At 42.2% G+C, this 8505-nt stretch overlaps 1 protein-coding gene across 2 annotated transcripts in view; it reads left to right on the forward strand.

Moving 5' to 3' along the window:
- Nucleotides 1-1330: 1330 nt before the first annotated feature.
- Nucleotides 1331-8505, forward strand: part of MACIR (macrophage immunometabolism regulator) — a 16947-nt gene continuing 9772 nt past the window's right edge. The window contains exon 1 of one of the 2 annotated variants that reach the window (XM_079917680.1): nt 1331-1517. The gene's annotated coding sequence lies outside the window, so the exon portion shown is untranslated. The remainder of the gene's footprint in view (nt 1518-8505) is intronic. The other variant, XM_079917679.1, reaches the window with a different exon arrangement.

The raw sequence follows: 8505 nt of genomic DNA on the forward strand, positions 1-8505 counted from the left end.
ATATACCATGTTTTGGAGGTGGTATTATGAGAACTGATCATCAGAACAATATACTACTGTGTCAAACAGATTATAGTCTGAAATAACTTTCAGTGTTCTCAAGTACTGACGAAAAAAAAGTCCATTCATTTATTCATTTAACATATACTACATCGTGCCAGGTTCTATATTTGAGAAGTTACACATATCTGTTAGAAATAATTTGTTTTCCTAAAATTGTTTTATAATCTTCCCATACGTATTTTAGGGCACATAAAGTAGTATAAAATGTCTTCTAGCTGAGGAGCCTCCAGACATCACTGTTGAAATAAGGGTGTTCGGATTTGTCTTTATAGTTTCAGGGGCATATATAGATTTTGGAACAAGTGTGAATCAATATTTGTTTACATTTGTATTAATTTACACCAAGATTATGCCTTTTATGTTCAGATAAAGCATTTTCTTAAAAAAAAAAGGAAGAACAACAAACTCTCTTGGATTGAGACTGGAACACAAATTATCATCATTTATAAACAATTCTGGGGTTCCTCTGGCTGGGTTCAAACCCACCTCAGCCACTAACTCCGTGTGTGTGACCTCGAGGAAATTACTTAAATTTTCTGCATCTTTAAAACGCGAATCATAATTGGTCACTCTCTTACAGAATTGTTGAGGAGTGTAAATTAGAAAATGCATGTAAAAAGGCCTGGCCCACAGTGAGGGCTAAATAAATGTCCGCAATTATTCTTATCTCTGAGTTTGATAACCAGTTTGGCAGAGACGTACATAAATCGAGAAAAGGAAAGAATGATCAAAGGAAAGAATTTCTTACAAGAATGGAAAAGATCAAGTCTGAGGATTCAAAAAGGGGTAATCAAATCAGAATCTGAATTTTACCCTCCTCCCCACATTCACTAGATATTTAGCATTTTTCTAAGATTGACCCTATAATTCGTAATTTCATGGGCTTCTAGTCTTCTCTACTTCAGCTCAGTGCTGCGTCCTTAAAGCGGAGACTCACCAATGACAAACATCGCCACAACACATAACTGGGGCAACTTGAGTGTTGCCAGGCCTGGAGTGGGAGCACTTGAATTGTCGGGCGCGGGTTTGGACTGGGCAGGGGGGGTTACGAATCCTCCTCCCCCTCCCCCTCAACCACCGCAGCCGGCAGCTCCCCCCGCCCCCCCAGCCCCCTTCTTCCAGCTCCCGAGCGCCTTTCTCTCTCGGGTCCGCCCTTCCTCAGGGTGTGTGAGCTGGGCGCAGGAGGCGGGCTCAGCGCTGACGGGCTGCGCCTCTGCAGCCAGAGGGAGGAGGGCGGGAAGGCGTGCGACGGCGGCGGCGGAGGAGGAGAAGGAGGCGGGGACTACGCCGGGCCGTAGCTGGCGCCGAGCGCGGTGGGAGCGGAGAGGGTACCCGGCTGGCTCGGCTGGCGGCCTCAGCCCGGATCTCGACGCCGCAGCCCTGCGCCTCCCGAGCCCTTGTCTCAGTCTCCGCGACCCCAAGCACGGCGGAGGCGGCGGAGCTGTGGGCCACTGGTAGGTTGCACGGGGACGGCGGTTCCTTCTGCAACCTTTTGTGCTGCAGAAAAGGTGGTGGTGGTGGTGGTGGTGGTGATGATGATGGGTGGGTGGGTGCGTGGGTTAGGGGGGTTGCCCCAGTCATCGATCCTCGGTGCCAGCCCCAGTCGTGGCGCCGCCCCTTCCTCCCTGCCTCGTCTCGGGGCCGGGCGTGCGGTGCCCGCGCGGTGCTGAGGAACCCTGACCGGGCGGGCCTCCGGGATGGACGGCGAGCGGCCTCAGCGGCCCTTGGCCTCGGCGGTCTGGTCCCCCGGCGCCCGAGCAGGGGGGTAGAGTCTGGTGGACTGGGTGGGGCCCTGGCGGGGTGCCGGGAGCCCGCAGTTTCTTGGCCCAGGGTGGGGTCGGAGACGCCGTGAGTGTGCAGCGCGTGTGAGTGAGGGTGCAGGGGCGTGCGCCCCCGTGTGCGCGCGGCGTGCGCTCGCCGGGGAGGTGCGGGACTCGACGACCCATTGCGCGTCTCCCGCGGTGCGGCGGTGCGGAAGTCGGCGCGCGTTGGCGCGCACGCTGGCTCATCCGCCGCCGTGGCCTCATCGCGGGGCAGCGGGCCTGGGGGCTCCATTGAGAAGTAGGTCCTTCCCGGGCCTGCTGCGCCTCTGGCTGCCTGCCCGGGCCGCGCGCCGGGTGCGACTGCCCGGGCCAGATAGCACCTCGGGGCAATCCGTGGCAGCCTTATCTCGCCTGCCCTCCTCGTCCGCGCAGCAGTCTGGGGGGCGAGGCCGTCCGGGAACCCGCAGCCAGCGCCCGCTGCGCGTCTGCCGGTTTGGCGGGGGGGGGCAGATCGGCCGTGGCCGGGGGCGCGCGTGTGGATTCGGGCCGGGTGCTGGCCAGAAGCGAAAGCGGCAGATGTCCTTGGGCATCGCCGCCCTCGCCCCACCTGTCGCGGGTGAACTTTGGGCCAGGTGGGAAGCGGAGGAAAGGGGTTTCCGGGCGGGCGGCAGTCAGACCTTGAGAAGGCGGCCCCATTGTGAAGCTGCCAAACTCTAGTGGTGGAATCTGCAAATCTCTGCCAGAAAGGAGATGGGAACACGAAGGGAATGATGGCCCTGTCCCTTTCTCCTTGTAAATGTTCCACATCCTTAGGGTGTCTCTGCTTCTCCAGCCACGCCAGTTTGCACTCGGGTTGGTTACTGATCTGTGTCGAGCCAAGATGCTGAGTGTGTATGTGTATGGCTGTGGCGCACAGGTTAACACTGGGACTGGGAACTTTTTAATCATTCGAGGAAAGAGGAAGAATGGAGGCAGTAGCATTTTATAGCGTGCTCGCTACTCCTAGCCAAAAGAACAGCTCTTGCACAACATTTCCGACGTTTCTGGACTCTTCATTTTACATTGTTTTTCTCAGATAAACCACACTACAGTTCACTTGTAAGTTGCTTTATTTATTTTTTTAACCCTGTAGAGCAGATTAGACACTAAGGAGATAGAAATGACCTCTTCCCAAAGTTTATTTTCCCAGTCATTTCAAAATACAGTATTAGTTATTATTGTGAAGCTTTTGGTACTTTCTTAATTCAAGACCATGATTTACGCTTACACAATTATACTTAATGAATGTTTCACAGATTTCTCAATGTTTTTATTATGTAACTGTGTATGCATTATAAACTTAATAAAATGACCAGCATGAAATACAAGGATTAATGATCCCGGAAACCTCTTGATTTGATAAGAACTGGTGTTTAGAATATGCTTCTGTCAACATTTTAGGTTATTTAATTGTAAATTAGACTGTTCAGTAGTATCTCTTCCAGGGTATAAGACAGAGGGTATTTATTGACCTTACATAATGGTCAGTGACTTTGTTTACTTTCTCTGTATAATTTTGTATACTTTGGAGAGCTAGTGGGCACATTAACCCTTAAAAGTATTTAGTGTGGTGGGAGTAATAAAACCTTATATACAGGATTAAATCTTTTTTTTTTTTTTGCTGATTTATATCCTCTGGGGGAAAATCAGCTTGTTTCCTCCAGAGAGAGCTCTGATTTCGTCACCAGCGTATCAAAATAAGTTCTTGGTTTTAAGCTTTCATCTGGAACGTTAGCCGATTGCACTGTGTACACCTGTCCCATTTCAGTTATGTTTCCTAAAGGGCAAATTTCTTGTAAAGACTGCATGTAGACATGCAGTTCCAGTTACTGTCAGTCATATTTGTAGTGAAACTGAATTTTTTTCTAAAAGTAGAAGGATGATTTCACATAATGATAAGCCACTGGTAATTTCTTTAATTTCTACTAGTAGAAGTAGAAAGAAAATGAATGCTGCCCTTTAAGGAATTTACTATTAAAAGAACTGATATTAGAAAGAGAAACACATTTTTTTTCTTCTGAACCAATTATGGGTTGTCTTTCCAGGTTGGTGTGGTTAATGATTTGTTTGTAAGGTCAAGGATGGTTTCAGAAAAGTCACACCCTACTTAACTCTTCTTAAAAATTATTGATGATTTAGTTTTTATGAGTTGCAAGTGGAAAAGTAAGATGATTTTAAAGTAACCTTTAATACGAGCACATAAGTATAGCTAAGCATTTTACTTTCATTGTGAATGTTGTACTTTGGCAGTTAAACCATTTTATTTCTGCTCAGTGTTCTCTTACTTGAGAGATTTTTTTTGTTTTTTGGGTTTTTTTTTTTTGCGGTACGTGGGCCTCTCACTGTTGTGGCCTCTCCCGTCGCAAGGCACAGGCTCCGGACGCGCAGGCTCAGCGGCCATGGCCCACGGGCCCAGCCACTCCACGGCCTGTGGGATCTTCCCAGACCGGGGCACGAACCCGTGTCCCCAGCCTCGGCAGGTGGACTCTCAAACACTGTGCCACCAGGGAAGCCCTTGAGAGATGTTTTAGTCCTCTTTTTTTTTTTATTATTAGGGTAATCTCTGAAACTGTTGGTAGCAAAATATTTTCATTAGTCTGAATGGAACTTTTAAAAATTGCTATTTTTTGCCAAGTCCTTTTCCACTATGTGTCTCTCCTCAAATAGCCACTCTGAGGAAACTACCTGCTTCCATTTTTTTTTTTTCCTTCCTGTTTTGGGAACTAGAATTAGAACCTGTAACTTCTCTACCAGTTTTCTTTGCCTGAAGTTCATCTTTCTTTTTGTAATATAACCTTTAATGATTTGTGAGATTTATTTACCAAAATTCTTGAGGGCTATATGCTTGCCTTCATATTTATAACCTTATGATTTTTGGAAGTGATATTTTGTTAATATTTTTCATATTGCTATTTTGTTAATGGATCTATGATGAAGCCAGAGATTTGTGGCTTTTTTGTGTGTAGGAATTTTGTGTGGGCTTGAAAATTTCCATATGGAGCTTCTATATTTGGGGGAAAATCACTCCCGTTAGGTTCCCAGTGCCATTCAAGTTTACTGTTATATGTGTTAGATTTATGTATTTCCATGTCTGTCTGTCTTCCCCTCTTGTCTGGTCTCAGGCTTCACTTTTTATATTTGCACCAGTACCTGTACAATGCTGGGACACAGTAAGACCCAAGAAATATTGTTGAATGAATAAATGAATAATTGAATGACTGAGTGGATACACCCAAAGAAGTACTACTCAGAACTGTAAAGAAAGCCACTATGCAAGCAGAAGGGTCTTTCTTCCTTTCTTTTTAAATTCATTGCCTTTCCATTGTTACATATTACTTTTGAGTAAGATGATAATACAATTAGCAAACTGGGACAGGTTTGAGAGATAAAGGGGGTGCTGTAAATAATTATGCCAGGGCACTCACTGGCTCTAAACTGAGACATATGATCACCCGACTTTTGAAGGACATTCTTCTTTATTTTCCTGTGATGATATCTGTCACCTTGCCTGAGAAAATTTGACACACTTGCTAGTTAATGTTTGCAGACTTTTCTGTTTGTAGAAACTTCATTTGCAGTCAGATGTTGGGTGTCTTTTGCTTAGTCACCCATGGCTTCCCTGTCCAGAGGCCTATGGGTAGCTCTTGACCAGGCTTAATTTTTCCTATTTTCATTGCTTACAGGATTATGTCACAGGACTTTTCTGCTTGTTTCAGCTGCTTATAGCTGGAAGCATTATGTACTCTAGCCTTTGCTCTGTTTACTTCCCTTTGTTTTTTTTGCTTTTTGTTTTTAATTAATTTTTATTGGAGTATAGTTGCTTTACATTGTTGTGTTAGTTTTACTTCCTTTTGTTTTTTATGCAGTATTTAGTCCATCTTGTAAGAATTTCACATGAGCTCTTTTCCCTTTGGCTGTTTTTGAGAGAAGAGTCATTGATACTTTGCCAAAGCTTCATGTTCAAAACATTGGCCAAAATCAATTGCAAGTGCTAGATATTTATAGATTTTACAGTATCCTAAAAGTGTTATTTGGAGGGTATATATTTTGGGGACTTTTGAATTACAGTCTTTTAGTTCTTTCTAATGGGAGATGAGAATAAAATCCTTATTATAATTTTTACTACGTTCCTTTATAGGAAGTCTCTTAAAGAAGCTATATTCTTATACTAGTTTCTGACCTCGTTCCTTTTATTTTAAAATTTTTTCTCTTTTTCACCATCCTTATCATCATCATCCTCTTAGCACCTGTGCATGGATAACGTGCAATTACACACCAAACAGTAAGCTGAGTCATAAATGAGTAAAAAATGGAACAGAGTTCCTACACCTTGGTTTCGCCCTGTGTTGCTCCTTTGGACTCTGTTTGTATTTCTGTTTTTGGCTTGGCACTGGCATAATAGGGATAATTAGTTACCACACTTTGTTTACTATGAAATTACAACCATTTCCTAGACTTCCACATCAGCTCTAGTGCAAGAGTTGGATAGTTACTTTAAAGCTCCTCTGCTTTCAAATCCAGAATGAAGTTTTAGGTTGATTTTCCTTTTAGTATTGAAAAAATATTGGAAAAGATATTTTTCCAATGCATTTAAAAGCTTGAAAAGAAGGACATATCACCAGAAACATGGTACAAATTATATGATAGTTTGAGATTTTAGACTGCTTTATAAAACTATTTATTTAAAATCAAACAGTTTTTTAAATTTTTTCTAATGTTCCTTTTTCTGGGTTTTCAGTCTAGATTTCTAAAAGTCTAAATGAAATCTATCTCACTTTGCGATAGATGTAGCCCTGAAAAATCAAGTGGAGATACCTTTCTGTATCTGGCATCCAACCATATAACCAGCAAATATTGGCTGATACATTTTTTCCTGGCTTAGAATTTTTGATTTAAAAAAATCTTATAAGGTCTGAGGAGAAAGGGTCTATGATTTAGAATGGTTTTGTATAAGACTCTCCTGTATGTGCCTTAGAATTTCGACATTTTTCACGCTGGTAATAACCCTAGAGTTAGTAATTAAAACTACCTTCCTCCAGCTGTTTCACAAATGGGGCAATAGAGCTTTTAAATAAAATAACCCTCCATACATTTAAGATAGGATCCCACTTACAAAAATTAATATACATTTTTCAGGAACATGATTATTGTGTAAAAAGCTACACACCTGGGCTTATCACTAAACAGAGCCAGTGATGTCAGTGGGCTTTGGAAACAGACAAATTGGGGTTTGGAGTTTTGCTCTGACTTTCAAATAGTATTACTTGATTAAATACTTTAAAACGGGGGTAATATTTTCCTGATGGGACTATATAGTTGTTAAGATTAAATGTTATAAATTGCATATAGGTTTTGGCTTGTAGAAGGTGCTAAAACTAAAAAAAAAAAAGGTTTTAAAAATTTCCCTTCCCCATTAAAAATCCATTTACTTGAATAAGAAATCAATTTGAACTTTATAACATTAGGATTGGGGAGATTCTTTGGGGGTAAATTATGTTAAATAAAAATTATTGTTAGGTAACAATTTTTGTTACACTGTAATTCATTTTATGTTAAAACCAGAGGCTTCATTGGTGGAACAGACTTAATTATCTAGGTTTCTTGGTTACCCAATTTGAAAATAGTTTGTGACAAAAAATGAAAGGAAAGGTGTCGAAACTAAATCTAAAGAAGTTTCAAAGGTCGATAATCATGTTGGTTTCTAAGAATGATAGTTCTGGGTGTGTTAGCTCCTTCCAGGGTCCCAAGTGGAGGAAGCATGTACCTTTATTAATTCAGTAATAATCCATTTCCTTTGGATAAAACTCTTATGTGCTGGTTAGAAAAATAATGAATAACAAATCTTTTTGGGAATGAGTTGAACTGTTGCCACTTCAGGCTTTGTGCACTTACATAGGTAAAATGAATCTATTCAACTCATTTGAGCCACCATCTGCCCCCAACAAGTTAAGCACAACAGAAAACCCACCAACCAAAGAAACCTTTACAGGTGGAAGAAACTTTGAGTTTTCTTGGTCTTAAGAAATTAACCCAGTTAATTGGGGAGGTACAAGATAAAGATAGATTTTCTTATACATTTGTCCCCAAGTAAGAGGTGAAAGGCACAGAGAGATGTTAGAAACCGTAAGCAATGTAATAACTATAAAGAAGTGTTTTTGAGTTGTTCTTTTTTAAAAAATGTTTTTCCATGAGCCTTTCAATCATTTGCCTCAGAGCAGTCTTAGGGAGGATTGTTGCTATTTTATGGCTAAAAAGAGTAGACATCAAAAATTAATTGCATAATAATAACATCACACATTCGTAAAGGGGTTTGCAGCATGCAAAACAACGTTCACCTACTTCTCATTTGATCCACATAACAACTTTATGAGGGAGGAAGGATGGAATTGTCCTCATTTTAAAAATTGCTACTTATGCCAGGTCAAGAGGCAGAGTTCTTAGCAAGGCAAGGTCTAGGACCTTTTCCTTTGACCCCAGTCTCAGCATTATATTTTCCATAGGATACTGCGAATCTTTTGAACACATGAATAGGATTTGGATGGTGGAACCAACATTTAAACCCCTAAGTTTTCTTGGCTCTTCATTTAGCCCTGGTGGCTACTATTAGTCTCCAGGTAGAGGTTAAGCAACAGAACACAGA

The sequence above is a fragment of the Stenella coeruleoalba genome (assembly GCF_951394435.1).
Source record: "Stenella coeruleoalba genome assembly, chromosome: 3".
Lineage (NCBI taxonomy): Eukaryota > Metazoa > Chordata > Mammalia > Artiodactyla > Delphinidae > Stenella > Stenella coeruleoalba.